General features: G+C 57.7%; 1 protein-coding gene across 1 annotated transcript in view; it reads right to left on the bottom strand.

The window, feature by feature from the left end:
- Window positions 1-18,496, bottom strand: part of SHISAL1 (shisa like 1) — a gene marked incomplete at its 3' end in the record, with an annotated part of 127,287 nt that overhangs the window by 10,049 nt on the left and 98,742 nt on the right. The window lies entirely within an intron of this gene.

Below are 18,496 nucleotides of genomic sequence, written 5' to 3'. Positions count from 1 at the left end.
AGAAGGCTGAGAGAGTCGGTGACAATAACCGTTAGCTGACAAAAGCAGAGGAGTCACGAGGCGCAACAGACTAATTGCCAGGTGAGCTGCAGACAATATGGTCCTCTGAGAGATGATAGCTTTGCACAGCACTGATTCTGTGCCAGGTGCAGGGCTAGGAGCTTCCGCAGCCTTCCACCGCAATCCCATGGCAACCCCAGTAGGTGGAGGCCTAGTGTCCCCATCTTACAGGGGGCCAATGGGGCAGGCTGCTGAGGGCAGAGATTTTAGCCATGAAAGAGGCGGTCTTGGGAGGCTGCCTGGAGGAGGTGTATTTGTGTAAAACAAGCATTGGGAAGATACAACATAAAGCCACCAGGAGTCATCCCTCACAATTCAGGCCCCCAAAGAGGTCCCCGTCCTGGTCCCTAGAAGTCGTGCATGTGGCCTCACACAGTGAAAAGGAGTCTGCCAGTGGGAGTACGTTAGGGACCCCTCAATGGCAGTTCGTCTTGGGTTATGCAGGGGGGCCCGGTGTCATGACAAGGGTCCTTCAAAGAGGGGTCCAGGGGACCAGAGTCAGAGAAGGCAAGGTGAGGACAGAAACAGGTCAGAGCAAAGCCAAGATTGAAGGCACGAGCCACGGAACGTGGGTGCTCTGGGAGCTGGAGTCGCAAGAGAGTAGATTCTCCCCTAGAAACTCCAGGAGGGGCCAGCTCGGCCGACAGCTGGACAGCAGGAGTTCCTAAGACTCATCTTGAACTTCTGGACCAGGGCTTCATATCCTCCTTACTCGCGTTCGGCGAGAGCTAGGAGGTGAGCATGGCTGGGCGCGGGTCCCAGATCCGAGCACTCAGCGTGGACGCGGTTCATAGCAGGTGGGACAGTGGGCAGCCCTCCTCTCCGAAGTGCCCCGGGTACCCAATTGTTGCCTGCTCCCTGGGTCACCAGGAGAGATGAGAAGCTAACCCAACAAAGATCTTATTTGTGGACAAACTGGAATTACTTTGCATTTTATAGGACACTGTGTCATTTGAAACACTCGAATGTGAAACCTCACTTTCTATCCCTGAGAAAGAAGATGGCTGTCATCCCGGGGAATGGGAAGGCCAGACGGTCGGGGGAGGGAAGGGCGATGCTCTGGTGTCGGCTACTCCCCGCACATTCCACAGACAAGATGTTGTGTCTGTGTTTCTAGGAGCACACCCATTGCTCTGGGGGCTGGGGACAGGGACAACGCATCATGGGAGCAATGGGCAAAGGGCAGGGCATCTGGTCCTGGCATCTGAGGCCAGCAAGCCACATCCCTTAGGCTGACCCTGCTCCTCTGAGGACACGCCCCTTTAAGCCTCTGGACACCATGCCTCCTGGTTTCCTCCTGCCTCACGGGCTGCTCCCCCGTCACTGACTTCTTTCTCAGTTCCTCCCTCCACCCCAAGAGCTCCTACACACTTCATCCTCCCCGCCAGGCGACCTCCAGACCCTCGGATTTCACGCCAAGTCCCCTTGGCCAAGTTCAAGCTGGCTGCAGCCTAGACCTTGCTCTGAGATCCAGCTAGTCTGTGGCCCTAACATGACCCCCTGAGGCTCACAAGCATCTCAAACTTCAGACATCCCAAGCCGCTGGTACCCAAAGCCACACGCACCCCTGGGGTCCCATCTCAGAAAATCCCATCAATGTATCCCCAGTGGCTCAGTCCAGGGTCCCAGCCACCCCCTTGGGAGCCCCCCCTTCCTTACCATTCCCCCTGTCCCCCAGCCGGCCTTGCAGATGTTGCCCCCCCGACTTTCCTTCCGAGGCACGAATGCACCAGTGTTCTCTGCCTCAGTGCCAAGGACCTGGCTTATCGGGCAGGCTGCGGGGAGCCTGGAAGGACTGACCAGGCCGGCGCCCCACAGACACGGGGCCCATGGGGAGCTGTGCCTGGCTCGGGGAGCTTCATTATCCGAGCCCTGTGCGCAGCCTTCCTCCCAGCCCTTCACCCTCCTGACTTCTGGATGTTTCTTGGGGGAGCTCAGGGGGTCTTTAAACATCTACATCCTGAAGGTTAATTTTTAATGCCACTTTGGTAAATATTTGATGCTACGGCTTTTGCAAGACAGCCGCGTTGCGCATTCAATGCCACAAAGGGACGGAGACGGAGACGCTGTCCTCTTCGACCGCGGCCTCTGTCACCGCCCCACCTCCTCCTGCTCTACAGAAATAAAAGACTCTCCCTTTGCTTCCTGTTATGAATTTTTCAAGGGCTTTCCACATCCATTCTGGTCCCCAATCGGCGTCTCCATTAGCCAGAGAGAAGGTCAGAGAGGTTTTAAGTTGAAAGACGCCGTGGAAGCAGGCCGTCACATGGGGAAAGCGAAGCCTGGGGAGGGACGAGGCTGTCCAAGGTCAGACGGCGAGCCGGCGGCAGAGAGAGACCGACAAGCAGCCATGACTCCCAGCCCAGGGCTCTGCTCCAGGCGCTGGGAACTGCAGGAGGACCCAGACTGTCCGTGGCCTCCCCCCTCCAGTGGGCACAGATGTGATAACAGAGCACATGGGCCTGGCTGTGATGAGAGTGTGGAGCAGGGAGGGAAGACCTCGGTGCGAGGATGGGGGCCTCAGGGAGAAGAGCAGCCTGAGCAAGGTTTTGAGGGATGAGTAGGAGCTCGGTGCAGGGGAGATGGGGTGGGGAACCCAGTGAGGTGACCAGGCTGGGAGGTGGGTCTCATGGGCAGAGACAGGGTCTGACATATTCTGTGTACCCAGCCCTGGACGGGAGGGGAGCCCGGGCTTTGGTCCCTATTTTGCAAATCCTTGTGAAATGAACATGCCTCCCAGCTCCAGAGCTGTCTGTACTTCACCCTTGACCACGGCTCCTGGCACCCTGGTCCTGGCTCTGTCCCAATCTCTGTGTTCCCTCACCGCTGACCTTAGGCTGTTTTTATGTTACTGCTCCCCTGGGATGCCTCAAATACCCCAGCCCATGCCCTCAGCCCTTTCTCTGTCCTCTGGTTGGGCCAGAGGTGGCAGGAGGGGCCGAGGCTAGAGCCAGGGGCATACCCAAGCATGAGAGGGTGCACACAACACACACACTTCTGCGCACACACACAGAACGCAGACATCCCACTACACACACACTAAGGCCAAACCACACACACACACACACACACACACACACACACACACACACAACACACACACCCAGTCTCTGGTCTTCCTGGCTGGCCTCAGAACCAGAGAGAAGGCCGTATCTCCTGGGCAAAATGTCCCAAGCCCACCGTCCCTCCTGGGGCCTCCGGCTGCCCGCCTGGCACACACTTGTCTTTCCTGCCCACCTGGGACCCGCCCCTGGCCTCAGGATGCACACTCAAGCCCCGTGCGTTGGCGCCGGTGGGGCACAGCTCAGGGCTCTGGCCGCAGCCAGCAACAGGCCCCATCACGCCCTGCCTGGGTGCCTGGCTCCATCCCTTCTCCAGCGGGGTCCTTCCTCACTGGGGACAACACCGCCTGCCCCTCGGGTCAGACCCTACAGCCGTCCGGGGGCCCTCCTTCCTTGCGCCCAGGTTCCATCCCTCCGTCATGCTGTCTGCACCACCTCTGAAACATTTCCAAAGCAGCTCACCGGCCCCCAAAGTCTCCTCCCAGGGGCACACCGAAGACCTCCCCATGGCCTCCTTGGCTTTACTCCTGCGTCCTTCCGCCGACCTCGCACCTGGCGGGGGGGCTCTCGTCAAAGCTCCCATCTGACCAAGTCACTCGCCGCTTAAAGTGCATGGCTGCCCCGTGGTTTCCTGAAACCAACGGGCACGATCTCTGCCGTCGAGACAGCCGCCCCACGGTGTCCTGCCTTTCCTCCCTCTGCTGATGCCGCCAACCACGACAGGCTCCATCCCCTGAGACGGATTTTCAGGGGAGAAGGAAGCAGCAGCGCTTCACTACTTGGACACCTTGGCTGGGGACACATCTAGACGCTGGAGGGGATGAAGACGTACCCCATAGGGTCATGTGAGTGAAGGCATCAGGGCCCAGGCGGGGCCACAGCTGCTGGGCTGGCATGGAATAAGGCATTTATCGTAGGAGATCCTGTTGCCACACTCTGGGGCAGCGAAGGTCGAGAACGGGGAGTCAAAGGCTCAGAGAAGTGTCCCTCAGCTGCACTCCGCAGGGGACTGGGAGCTGAGAGGCAGCCAAGGGACCTGGGGTGCATGGGTGCATGGGCCCATGGAAGGGTCTTGCCTTCCGTGAGCTCTCTGGGGCATGTCTGTGGGATGTGCGGGCGAGGGTCAGCAGTCAGGAAGAAGAGCCGGCTGCAGATGGAAAATCTGTGACACACGGGGGCCTGGGGCACCTCTGTAGCGGTGTCTCTCTAGCTTTGAGACCTCTAGGGCCCAGTGATGCCGTCTGGGGCTTCCAGAAACTCAGACAACTCTGGCCGGCCTTGCCAGGGAGGTGGATTCCGGGATATGAAGAGCCCAGGCTAATCAATCTAGCACAATCTATCCCTTTTTCTTGTCTGGCTGATGAGCTATGACATAAACTCTCAGCAACCTCACACTGGGGGAAGGGGTGGAGGCGGCGTTGGGCAGGGACCCCTTTCCCTGCAGCAAAGTAGACAGAGACCAGGAAGGGGGGAGATTTTGGAGGTCCCAGCGCATCCGCAGATGGCTTCCCCATGACTGCCCTGCCAGGCACGGATTATTGGCTTCCCCACCAATGTCTCAGAGAGGGGTAGCAGTTTGCCCAAGGACACACAGCTGGGCAACACAGAGCTGGGTGCCAGCCCAGCCCAGGGGATCTCAGGAGACAACGGGGTCCCCGTGGCCACTCGGGGGGCTGCCCCACCCGGAGATTCCTGAAACCACAGGTCTCAGGACTTGAGGCAGGTTGGAACCACACCCAGAGCCTGCGGCCCAAGCCATCGGGCAAGGAGCTCTCCCTGGAACAAGAAGACTATTCCAGAGGGCGTGGATGAGGAGCCGGCGCCCTCTCGGCCCGCAGGCGAGCGTTGGTTTCCATCATTCTGTCGGCAGCCGGATGCCCACGTGGGAGAGTCTCACTGCGCAACAAGCATTTATTCCTGGAAGCAAATATTTTCACAGCGAAGGCCAGAGTTTGAATGATGGATGGAATGAACAAGGGAAGGCTCCCCCGTCTTCCCTGGTCTACACCGATGGGATGAATTCCTGCTTCTCTTCCCCGGGGTTGCCCGATTTCAGAGCCGGGCCCCTCAAGAGCCCCTGAACTAAACGGTTCGGGGCACATTACGGCTGTGGGCCCAGCCTCGTGGCAATCTCGCAGCCTCCCCATTACCCTGCCGCAGCCCCGGGGGCAATCAGACGGAATTCCCGTCTAATTGATGTGAAGGAACGTGCTCTTTTCTCGCAGCCAGTGATCCCCCAGATTTGTCCAGGCCTCCGTGGAAACATCTCTTGGTTAATTGCTCGCTCAAACTGGCATGTTTGTTTACGCAGGAGTCGGCCACAGTGACCGGGTTAGGGAATCTTAATTGATTTCAGACCAGTGTGCTGGTTGGGCAGCGTGGGTTCGCCCTGGGGCCGCGTTGCCGGGAGTAGGGACAAGGAGGAGGCATGTCTGACCACGTGGGTCACGGGGCAGCGTGCCGCTAGGAATGGGGCGCCTCTGCTCAGTGCCAGGTTCCTGGTGGGCTCCACCACTGTCCTCCTGATTTTCATATCTGGGCAAAGGGGCTTGGGAGGAACCAGTGACTAGCCCAAGGTCACAGGACGTATGGATCTGGTCGGCTGGACTCGTGGTCCTAACTCATCCCCTCGGCCCAGAGACAGTGAACCTATCTGGAGCTTAAGTCAGAAGAGGGCTTTGCAGACAGTCAAGCCTGGTTTAGTTCATTTTGGGCTTTTCCAGAACCTTCTGTAAGGTATACTCACCCTGTGACTGAGTACATTGATTTTCCAGATAAAGTAAGTGGCCAGGATTGATTTTCCGCCCATCATCGGTTGGGGTTCCTTGCGGGAGGGGCTGTGGCTCTCTTATCTTTTAGTCCCTGCACTTGGCCCAGGCACCGCCAACCCTCAGCCAGCACAGGTTGAAGGAGTGAACTAATGGCCTCTGGCCGCACGCTCACCACAGTGTACTCTGGTGCTGAGATGCTGAAGTGGACAGGGCTGGCAAGTTTGCAAAGGGGCAGCACAGGATGTTCCCTCTGGGGACCAAGAGCCAGACGGGTGACGGGAGTTCTGACTGGCCCTCCTGCCTTCTCATCTCCCTTATTTTCTTCGCTCCAGGAAGGTGTGCATGAATCCCCTTTGCCTCTTGTCCCGGCTACAACCACCTGGGATTCCTGCCTCGGGGTGGTCCTGGAAGCACTGGGATCCAGGTTCACAAGCAAGGAAGGACACGCACACTGCTCCATACTAAGATTCACAGACACGGTCGGAAGTGCTGAACACGTGAGCCTTGAAACACCACGTGCAGTGGCATGCCGGTGAACATTTAAAGATTAGATCTCGAGAGGGAAAAGCCCTGATTTGTAACATTTGCTGCCCCTTGCCATGATGTAAATACCGGCAGTGGGATGTCAGAGTTGGGAAAAGAAGCGATAACCAGTATCACGTAAGTTTCACTACACACACGCAAGAGATATAAAAGCTCAAGAGCGTAGATGGTAGGAAATGTAGTAAAATCACGAGGAAGTGACAAGTGTCGAATGTGTATTACTTTTGTGTTTCATCTAATTTATTTAGTTGTCGGCTTTTATCATGTCATTTTTATAGCAGCTGTATTCAACAACGGACTCACAAAATTCCTAAGAAATTAACTAATCACTCTTGCGAGCCAGGGCAAGGAAGTTCCATCTGGGGCTATGTTTACACATTTGTTTTAACATTTTTTTAAAAGATTTTATTCATGTATTTGTCATCAAGAGAGCCCAAGCAGGGGGAGTGGCAGGCAGAGGGAGAAGCAGCCTCCCCACTGAGCAGAGAGCCCAGGGCAGGACTCTATCCCAGGACCTGGGGATCGTGACCTGAGCCAAAGGCAGCGGCTTGACCAACTGCACCACCCAGCTGCCCTATACATTTGCTTTAATCTGTATTAGGAAAAATATAACTCTTAAACCAAAGATATGATTGCTTAGAGCAATTCCGAGGTTTTTTTTTTTTTTCCAAAAGCAACTTGAATTAAAGCCGATTGAAACTGTATTAATTAAACAGTACAGGGGAAGGAGATACACAGACAAGAGCAACACCCAGGAGCAAGTTTGGAAAACAAAAGTTGCTTTATGGAAATGCCTTCAATTACCACCTGTCTTGGGGGCAGTAACATAGATGGGCAACCCACGAGAGAGGTAATATAGCTAATTAACAAGCGAAAAGAAAGGTGTTCAGTCTCGGCTAACAATTAAAGAAATGCAAACCACATAAAAAATGAGGGGGCCCCCCCCTCCTAAGCTGCTGCTGGAGACAGTCCCCATGGGGAGGAGCTCGGCATTGGTACAAAGAGCCGTACAGCAGTCATGCCCCTCAACTCAATCATTTCCCTGCCTGAAATGTATCCAGAAGAAATACATCATAAAAGGGAAAACCATAAACACTTAAAGGTGTTTATTGCTGCCCCTAATCTTCTGGAGTATGTTTGCCCCCCTGCAACATTATTTGTCGTAATAAAAACAGTTGTAAGCGGTACAAAGGCCTTGTTACAGGGGAAAAGCACAGTAACGCGAGTACATGTGTACTACTACTGGGTAGCTACTAAAATGATATTTAGAAAAATTAAGTAAAACCACAAGGTAATGGCTAATTTAATGCTAAGTGAATGTAATTAGAAAGCAAAATGCAAACATCATTATTAGGAAAGTATTAACCGAAGTGCATGAGAAAAAAGAAAATGCAAAATGTCCAGAGTCGTATAGGGGGGTACTGTGTGGCCTTCCTTCTCTATTCTACTCATCTCCAATAACCACAACAATAATTACAATTAGTGTGCCTTGAGGCACCTGTCACTTCTTGGGCCCCGTGATAACCCTCGCGATCATCCCACAAGGCAAATCTACCTGTGTCCACTTTACTGACAGGGAAAGTGAGGCCAGGAGAAGTTAGATAATTTCCACAGGCAGGAGGCAAATAGGGAGCTGCCACGTACTGGACAGGGACACCTAGGTGGACAGACGGGGAGGCGTGGCTGCCTCAGCATCTCCTCGGGGCTCCAGAGAGATTCTGAGGGCTGGGAAAGACCTTCACAGATCTTCACAGCCAGAGGGAAGATGAAGCTGCTGCCTCCAGACCAAACCAGACCAACCACATGCCCCCTGGAGGATGTTATAAGGCTAGTTCCAGGTCAGCACCCACACCAAATTCTCAGCTGCTGCTGGGCCCCGGCCAGAGAGGGTTTGGTGTGCCAGTGCCTGGAGCTCCAGGCCCAATGTGCTTCAGGGGATCCTCGGGCTCTTGCCCCAAGGGCGGGACCAGACCAGCATGGTCATGTCCAGCATGAGGCCACGTGCTCGGTGAGTGCCACTACACTGCTTTCCACTAAAAAAATATGGGCTTTGGAGTCAGCTGGGCTTGGGTGTGAATTCCACCTGACTCCGCTGCTGGGCAGCTCAGGACAAGTTGCTAACCCTCTCTAAGCCTCATCTCCTCCTGCATACATGGAGCTCAGGTGCCAAGCTGCTGTGTGGTTGGGGACATGCCATGATGCTGCTTGTGGCTGCTGCTCAGCTCAACAGACCCTTGGGAAGTGGGAGGTACTGTAATTAACAACAATAATGAGATTCATTCATTGATCTGAGGCTTAATGAATGCCTATTGCATGCTGGGTGCTGGACAGATTAGGACGCATTCACTCAGCACTTAGCATGGAGCACTAACTAATGGGGGTTGGAGGTACGGCTGAGCACAAGACAGACCCATCCCAACTCTCTTGGGGTCTCCTTACAGCAGAGGAGATAGACACCAGACAAGAAAACCAACACAGCAAAAGGCGGTGAGCACCAGGAGAAGATGAGAGAGGTTGAGGGGGTACACAGGGGTGGCAGTGGTGGGGGCTATGCTAATTTGTAGATCTCGGCCAGGGAAGGCCTCTCTGATCAGGTAACATCTGGGCATGTGCCTGGTGGAAGGCAGGGACGAAATGGAGCGGGAATCTGGAAAGGGAGAGTTTCAGGCGGAAGGAGTGGCAGGTGCAAAGGCCCTGAGGTGAGAGTGAGCTTGGCAAGCTCCAGGAATGGCAGGGAGGCGAGTGTGGTTGGAGCCAATGGGGGAGATGAGGACAGAGGGACTGGGGAAGGGTATCAGATCAGATGTTGGCCACTAAAAGGATTTTGGATTTATCTTCTAGAGAGAGGGGAGCCATCCACTGGCTTTGATTTATATATTAAAAGGACTATTCTGCTGCTGTGGGGGACAAAGAAAGGAAGCAGGAGGAGATTCAGAAGGTACCACCTTGGTCCGGGCAAGAGGGTGGACCGGATGGTTGGTTTTGGTAGATGGGTACTGAGGGTGGAATCGGGGTCCATTTTCCTGGTGTCTCTGACCAGATGTGGGAAGCAGCAAAGAATCGGGATTGTGTTCTGAGGAGATGGCGGGAGGGCAGAGGACACTGGGTGTGATAGTTTGCGATGTCTACTGAACACCTGAAGGGGGTGCCTGTGAACACTCAGGGTTTGCATAGCTGAGTCTGGAGTCGGGGTGAGGTAGGGGAGTGGGGACACTGCAGCGGAGGCAGACCCAGAAGTCAGGGGCAGAGGGACAAGTCTGGAGCTGGCACGTCAGTCGCGTTCCCATGGGTGGGTAGGGATGGACAGCAGGGGTTCAAGGAAGGAGACCTGGGCCCTCAGGTGTCTAAGGCTGTGTTGATGAGGAGGGAGCAGTGAAGGGGACCAGTGAGGGGCTGGGAGCCGCGGGGGTACGAGGACCTGGACCTCCCCAGGGCTCTCCACTTCTTAGTGGCCTTTCCCATCCTCTGGGACTTAGCTTGAGCAGCATTCTGCCTGGATGTCCATATTTCCACCTCCAGAAAACTCCTACTCATCCACTGAAACCCTTTCTGGGTGTTGGCTGCTCTCTGGCCAGCTAGTGCTCAGACCCACAGAGCTGTGGACCCTGGGACAGCTGACTGCTGTCCTCAGCATTGCAGAAAGCCTGCCACACCCTGCCGCGGTGCCAGGGGGGCAGGAGGAACACTAGCCGAGCGGTTTCTGCCTGCTATGATCTTCTGCATCTCCTCTTGCTGAGCCGGACAGCACTGATTCTAGCAACCTGCTTGCAGGGGATGGGGGTGTGGCTATGTCACTGGCTGGAGGTACGCCAGGAATCAAAAAATGGGGGAGCTAGAGATGAGCCCAGGTCTGTCTGCTTCTAACAGGTATTGCATCTAAATGCTCTGTTTCCTGCCCATAAAAATATATATATATATCTTTGTAGTAGGTGGGGCCGTTCCCTTGAGGCCGGCGCTGCTGGAGGGAGGCAGCGCTCCACCACTGTCCGTACTTGCCCGGGCGGGATGCTCAGCGCCCGCATCTGGAAACCCGGGGCCCAGCAGGGCCCCAAGAGGCGGAAAGAGACCCCCACTGTGGGGGAGGGGGCAGGGAGTCAGAAGTCCCCGGTGGCCCGAGTCAGGGAAGTGGGTCACCGACTTACGGCCCATCATTTCTCCACGGACAATTAAGGCAGCCATTAAAACCGTGTTAGGAAGACTTGATAACGCGGGAAGCTCGCTGAGACGGAATGTTGAATTAAAAACCCAAGACACACAACCTGAGGTACAGATGGTGACAGCTAGGAGGTGGGGAGAGAGCTGCAGGGGACAGTGGGCGGCGCAGGGGTGGCCGAGAGGGCGCTGGTGTCTGTGCACCCCCGGTGTTGACCCGCGAGCACGGGCACTTTGATAACAGAAAATTAGGCATAAAAGAGAAGGACACCGTGACCCTCCTCGGTGGAGGAAGCAGCCGAGCAGGGGAATAACAGCGAGCGCTGGCCATCGGGCCCCCTGGGGTCGGGCTCGCGGCTGCTGGGATCCTCATCACCCTCTCCTAATGACCCCTGAGCTTCTGGGGGCCCGGAAGGGGTGAGAGGTTGCAGGATCTGTCCAGGTCCCACGCTCGGGAGGGTAGACGGGTAGACAGGGGATTCGAACTCTGGGTTACCTGTGGTGTTCCCTCCAAACCGGTCCCCTCAGCCCCGCCCCGCTTCTCCAACAGCATAGCTTACTCGTTGTCACGAGGGAGAAAGCCTACCAGCATAGACCCTGGTCACCTGGATGCGGTCTGGTCCTTTCTTCTGGACTCTGGGGCCCAGTCTGTCCTAAGCACCCTGGTTGATCCCTTCTGGTTGATCTGGGGGTCTCTGTCTGGGTCTGCCGTGGTCCTTGGGGCAGGGACAGAGCAGAACTAGAGAAGGTGGTGAGACCCAGAAGACTTTCAGGGGGCCTTTAGGGCCTCTTGTAGAATATTATCAATAAAGAGAAATTATCAATTTTCTGAATATTATCAGAAAAAAAAGAATCTGATTATTCCAACAGAGAAAAGAACCTTGAGATGATCTCTGTTTCAGGGCAGCTGTTCCCAGCGGAGACCACAAGGGTCCGGACTTAGCCAGACCTTTGCACCTGCTCTGCCTCCCGCCGGCAACATCCTGTTCCCCCACTTATTTTTTTTTTTTGGTCTAATTATTACTCGTCCTTGAAGATCATTCCAGCTGTCACCTCCTCCTGGAAGCTCTCCCTGATGCCCCATCGGGGCAGTGTACCCTCTGGGCTCCCTCCTATCCCAGCTGATAGCTCATCGCCACTGTCTGCCCTGAGTCAGCCAGGCTGAATGTCCAGGCGCCCGGCTCAGTGCCTGGCCCAGGATGGGGGTGGGAAGATCGGCTCACGTCCCTGTTCTTCTCCGGACGGGAATCGGACCCCACACCCTGTCTTCCTCCCAGCGCCTGAACCTTCCCCCTGCCCCGGGGCCTGTCTGGCTGGTACCTGCAGCAGAGAGCCAGCTCCTGCCCAAGGCTTCCTGGGGCATCTGCAGCCCTCAAGCTCTGTCTCCTGCCTCCTGCCTACCTTGTCCTGTCTGGCTCCCTGGCCCAGGGGACGAGGCTGGAGATGTGGCCCTGACAGCCGAGTGGCCCTCTAGGCTGGCCAGAGCAGACTGCCTGTGCTCAGACGCTGGATCTGTCAGTAACCAGCTGGGCGACCCCAGACCAGGTACCTAACCTCTCTGTGCTTCGCTCTCCTCATCTGCAAAATGGGGACCCATCAAATAAGAGTTGAGAGCGGGGGACGCCGAGGCAGCAAGCCAAGCAGACGAAACCCTCTTTCTTACACCCGAGTGGGGGTAGGCCAGGAACAGAGCTCGCTCTATTTGGGTTCTCTGCACGTGCTTGCCTATGATTTTAAATTTGCCCCCTAGCACCAAACCCAAGCATTTGTCCTTGAGCCAAGCCTCCCGGGGGGTCAGGAAGGACAGACTGACTGGTTGCTGGTGGAGGGTTGAGAACGTGGTTCTCAGAAAGGAATCAATGTTCCCTGCAGCCCTACTGTGTGCTCAGCTCTGGGCGAGGTCCCCTCCTTCATGGCTGTCACCATTGTCCTGGAGAAGTGCTGCAACTCAGAGAGGGCCAGCAACTTGTCTGAGGACACACAGCAGATGAGGCCTCTGGTCCGGAGCCTGGCACCCCACCCTCCCTGTCCTCCTGGATCGTGGAGCAGCGCTACCGAGCACACACCTTCCTGCATTTTCCCCAAAGCCATGAGCACATGGTGGACACAGGTGGTACGGACGTGGGAGTGTGCCTTCCAGGGGCACAGGCTGGGGTGGGAGAAGTTAGGGCCCCAGCCAGCAAAGACAAGGGTTCTGGGGGACAGGCCTAGGGTTTCCTCGCCCAGCTGAGAGCCCCAGGGTTTGAAACCACCCACTCGCAGACTTCCCGGTCTTCTGACTTCCAATCACCGACGCCTCCTTGGTATTTGATATGATGCCAAGGAAAGAAGATACTTGGTCTCCCTTTTTGTCTTCCGGCTTTCTGGAATTTCTTGCTGTTGGCTGGTGGCCTCCTGCAGAAACCACACATCAAGGATCTGGCCGCAGAGCCGGGAAGAAAGCGATGCCCGAGCTTTATCGGGAGGAAGGTTCCGGGGTCGGGTGAACTCCAGGGACCCTCCGTGGGGGGCCTATGAATGAGTTCTGTAAAGAGCCAGAGGGTGTTCTGGGTTAGGGAGGAAGGAGGTGAGAGCGGCAGCTGCTGCTGTGGGGGCTTTGCTGGCAGGCGGAGGCCTGTGGGCCGAGAGGGGCCCGGCACATCGCAGCCCAGAGTCTCATTCTGCCTGAGGCCACGTGACAGCTGCAAGCCTCTTGTAATTTCCAGGGTCACCGTGGTCTTGATTTGTGCTGTTTCCTCCTCTCAAGTGGCTTTTCCATTTTGTTCTAACCTAGTGAACTGCCCCTCACTCCCTGGGACCTGCCTCCCCTTGCCTCCTCCTCCTCCAGGAAGCCCACCCTGACTCCTCCTTCCCCTGCAGTTCACCGTGGCCTTGCCCAGCTTCTCTGGACACTTTGTGGTAACGTGGTGGTCCTCTGCACTGCCCCATCGACCCGGAGCCTCCCCTCGACCACTAAAGGCACCTCCGGGGCAGGTCAGAGTCTGATGTGATTTGGTCCAGCCTAACACCTCCCTCCCCCCACCATGATATGCCACTTCCTGTGCACACCCGAGCCCCGCCCTGCCCTGGCCCAGCTTTCGGAGCTGCTCCTCTCCTGCGTGGGGGCCAGGTTAGTCAGGGTCCCCCACAGACTCCTGAGATAGCGCCCTGGGAGGGCTCCTTCCTCCAATCTGGGCCCTGGCATCTCAGAGACCACCGTGCGGAACCCCCAGGCCCCCCAGCATGGCTCTCTCCCTACTCCTCAAGAGGCGGCCCCCAGACTTCCAGCCTCAGCGCCTCCCAGACGATCCTGCACACCGGAACTGGTAAATCAGACAAGACACTAGGGCACTGAATGCCCACTGAAGTTTGAAACACCAACAGCCAGCTTCCCAGGCCGAGTCAGGAAGCTTCCTCAGAGCTCGAAAAGGCTGAGAGGCCATGGGGACTGGGCAGCCTTCTCCGGTCACTGCCCCAACCCACGCCCCCCTGACCGGGCCTCAGGCCTCGAGGCCTGCCCAGAACCTGTGACCTCAGGGAAGGTTTTGCAGGATGAATAGGAGTGTTCTCCAGGGACATGTGAATTGGCAAGGGCCAGAGGGGGGCCAGGCCAACAGAGAAGGACTGAGGCGGGGACGAGGCGGGAAGAGGCTCGGACGTGGGCAGCGGCCCGTGGCCATCGGCTCAGAGTCCTGCCGGGTCCTGGGACACCTGGGAGTGGGGAGATCTGGCTCTAAACTTACTGTGGCCCATGGACTTACTGTGCAGCCTTGGCAAGTCACTTCCCCTCTCTGGGCCTGGGTTTGTTCGTCTGTGAAAGGGCATGATAACCTCATTGTGCCCGGTTCCCACTACAGGAGCAGAAACAGTCCTGGCAGGCGGCGTCTTTGCGATACGTGCCGCCCTGTCTCCCGGAGCTCCGCTGGCCCCGGCCAGGTCAGAGGGAGGTGAGCAGCAGCCTGAGGCTTCGGGGAGAGCAGTGGAGTGGGGAGGACCTCGGGGGCCTGGCTAGGGACGGAGGCCTTGAGGGGGCAGGGTGGTAGAGAGGAGTGGGAGGCAGGCTAGGGCCCCAGGTGCACAGCTGATGGGCACGATGGCAACTATGAGGTCAGGCTGCGATCGTCCCCATTTTACAGGTGAGAAAATCAAGGCTCGAGGGGCCGAGCTGGGATTCGAGGCAGGTGTGTGGGTGCACATGCTGCTGCTGGTCCCCCTGGACCTGCCGCCGCAGCCAGGAGGGCACCGGTCCGGGACAGCCAGGAAGACAGCAGCACGCGTCAGAGGTCCTGCTGGCGGACGCAGGCTGACGGCGCGAGGTAGTGGCTTGCAGGCTGGACGAGGAGCCCTTAGTGGTGCTGGGCGGTGCCCTGGCCCTCACTCTTCTTCCTTTTAGGCCACAAGAGCCCTGAGTGGGCAGTGGCACAGGAAGCAGGCCTGAGGGCTGGCGTGAGGGGACGGCGTGACCCTCCAGCTCAATCAAGTAGCACCAGGCGTGCACCCACTCTGTGCCCTGAGCACCAGACACAGAGCTCCCTGTGGTGGCTGGGCTGGGGTTCTGGCTGAGGGAGAGCGTGGCCTAGCGTCCGTGATGGGATTCGTCAGCAGGTGGGAGGGGCAGGCCGAGGACAAACCTGGTAGGGGCCATGGGCTGGTGGCTAGGAGGCAGCATTTCTGGAGCTGGAGCTGGGTGGACTGTGTCTGGGGCCACAGAGCGGGGCTGGGTGGATGTGCGCCTCCTCCTTGAAGCCTCCAGGGTTGCTTTCCCTGAGGTCACTGGGGGGCTGCTTCAGTCCTACACCCCGGCCCGGGTTCTGACAGGAGGCTCCCCCCTGCCATGGGCGAGCCTATGGCAGAGAGGACATGGCTGTAGGCTGCCCTGAGGTGGGGCCCCGCCTCCGTCTCCCCTTTGCTGGGTCACCCAGGCAGGAGAGTGACCTCCTCCGAGCCCCCCAGTTCCCACATCTGAAGATGGGGTACAACATCCCTACCCCACTGGGCAGGTGGGAGATGACCCTGTGGCACGTGGCCGGCCTCTGCGGGGCGCCGGGTGACTGCCACATGCATTTCCCCGTCAATCCTGGGGGCAGGACCCCCACCACGTTTACCTGCCCACCTGAGAAATGACCGTGAGGATGACCAACATGGGGCCAGACGGCGGGCCAAGCCTCTCCCTAAGAATCCTCCCTTGAAATTCACAAGATGGTCATGACCCTTGGTATCTCACGGGGAAACTGAGGCACAGGTGGTAGAATGACTTGCCCGAGGTCGCAGAGCCGACCCCCTGTATAGGTGGCTCTTGGACCCAGGGGGTCAACTCCAGCCCCAAACGGATGTGCTGCTCACGCTCACGCCCACGCCAGCCGTGCCAACGGGACCCAAACGACCTGCGTGCAGCCGCGTCACATGGGGCTGGGGGGTCCAGTCACATCACAGAACAGGACAGGCAGCCTGGCCAGACTCGGACGGCTGCTCATGGTCTCGGCTGCGGGCAGGGGCAGGAAGGGCCAGAGCAGGCCACCAACCAGGGAGCTATGAACCAAGGGGCAAGGTGGCAAGTGTCCCCAGGGAAGTCACCTCAGGCTGTGGGTGAGGAAGGGGAGAAGCAGGGCCGCTGGGTGGGGGGAGGGGGGCAGGAGAGAGAGCTGAGTGGTAGGGGTGCCTGGCTGGAAGGGGGCACAGGCCCAGGGGAAGAGCAGGGGGGCAGCTGGAGGGGTCCGTGCCCGAGGGGGACACTGTTTGGATGACTCCGGGTGGCAGTTTGGACATGAAGCAGCCCAGACTTTTGTTCTGGGGTAAGCACTGAGCACACCCCGCCCCTGCCCCAGCCTCAGCCCCGTGCTACCTGCGGACACACTGATGGCCACACTTAGCCCACGGCGGGCCGCAGCCCTGGCTCTCTGCCCAGGACACCTGCTTGGATGTGCCCTGGCCGTGCCCCACACCCCATGCCACTGGCACCGCCTGTCACAGCCTCCTGTCCTCCCATGAAGGTTCTCTCACGTCTTGTGTATCACCTGTCCCCAGTGCCCAGCACCCGGCACAGGGCCAGCAAGGGGTGGGGGCCGGTGGGGAAAGGAGCCCCCAGGGGCAGCGCCAAGGAAGACTCAGAGATGGTAAACACGAGGCCGAGGGGCCGAGGGGCACAGCGAGTGGTCCACAGATGTGGCTGGAACCATGGCCTCCCACCAGGAGGCCAGCAGGTGACAGGCTCACCAAGCCCACCCCTTTCCCCATGGTAGGTACAGTGGGCAGCCCAAGCAGGAAGCCCCTCGCCCAAGGTCACACCAGGGGTTGAGAGCAGACAGGAGCAGGAAATCAGCAAGCGAACTCGTCACATCCTTGCAGGCTTCTGACGATCTCTTTCACGAACGCTCATACGGTTCTGGGAGCCCCATCCCAAGTGCACAATATGGGAACCCGAGGGGGACGTGAAAGGCCTCTGAGCTCCGAAATTAAACGCCTCCCACTTAAACAGCAGGGCTCGGGGACTGCGAGCTCGGGCTCTGGTTTGGACCCGAAGCACAAGCCCAGCGGCTGGGCCGGCCCGTTGCTCAGGGAGGCGCGACGGGGGGAGAGAGAAAACCATCGTGCGCGTGGGAGCCTCCCGGCCCTCAAGCTGGGATCTGGCCTAATGGAACAACGTCTTCCGGGGGTTCTCAGACTCCAGCATCTCAGGTGCTACCTCTAGAGTTTCCTGGCCAGGGAACTGGAGGTGACCCAGGAATTTATTTCAATGAATGCCCCAGGTGTGTCTGCCGCCAGAGACCCCCGTTTCAGAAAGTCCCACAGCCGGAGCGGGTCTGTTTCATGCTCCGCAGCCTTGCGTGGGTTTGTGTCTTTCCTTCCCGCGCCTCAAGGTTCTCTGCGCATCCCCTTGACATCACCAGGAGCCCCGCACAGGGGAAGGACCCCGGGGAGCAGCTCCGTGGGCATTGGTCAAGCTGAGCTGAGCAGGGCTGTGTTTTTGTCTTCTGCGTGATAGATGAGGCAATTACTTGATCAATAAGCTGATTTAAGTGTATTCTGTGAATTATGTAAGTCATTCATTATTGAAAAGGTCGCTACCCGCGAGCTACTGAATGGTCATTAACTAGCTTGGTTGCATCTCCAGCAAGGAGGCACCGATCCTTAAACGGGCACCTACTAGGGGCCAGATAGTCCATTTAACCCTTCGAGGACCCTGGCAGGGGACCGTGCCTACTCTCCGCTGCTTCCTGAGGATGGGAGGGTCAGCAGGGCTGACGTAACTCGCCTGCACACAGAGCTGGAAAACGGCAGAGCTAGGATGCGAACCCAGGTCGGGTTTCCTGCAAAGGTCACAGACTCAGCAGTAATCCTGTGCTGAAAACTTGGGCACCTGCCGGCAGGTGGGCTCTGGGACGGCTCTCGCAGGCTGCGCTCAGTCTTGGGATGCTCCGAGATGATGTGCCCCATGTCCCACGTGCCCGTGGCTGCAGCTCAGCCTCCATAGAGTGTCTGAACCCCACACCTGACCTTTTGCCTGGGGCATGTGCCTTCTGCCAGGCTCCTGTCTTTTGTGGGGGCCTCCCTCACAGCAGGCTCCTGCTCCAAAATGTACAGGCCTCCTCTCTCTGTCCAACTCTGCACTGCCTGGGGACGGTCAGTCCTCCCCTACCTCCCACTGGCCTGGGTGGGACTGGGCAGAAATGAGAGTCACAGCAGGGAAAGTCAGGTTTGAACATGCAGCCAGGCTGCCAGGCTAACTCCCTGATCTCCCATCTCCCCGGCCACCTCTCTTCCCTTCCCCTGAGCCATCACGAAGCAGCCCGCCTGCATTGCCATCCATGTTCTTAAGAGACCCCATGCATGTGAACACAAGGAACCAACCCAGTAATGTGCTTACTTCCTAACCCCAGGCTGGAAAGCTTATCTCCCAGCCTCCAAAACCCATTTGCTTCATTTGACCGT

This window comes from Mustela nivalis (genome assembly GCF_964662115.1).
Source record: "Mustela nivalis genome assembly, contig: HAP1_SCAFFOLD_1088, whole genome shotgun sequence".
In the NCBI taxonomy this organism is placed as follows: domain Eukaryota; kingdom Metazoa; phylum Chordata; class Mammalia; order Carnivora; family Mustelidae; genus Mustela; species Mustela nivalis.
This window is presented reverse-complemented; position numbering and strand designations above follow the sequence as displayed.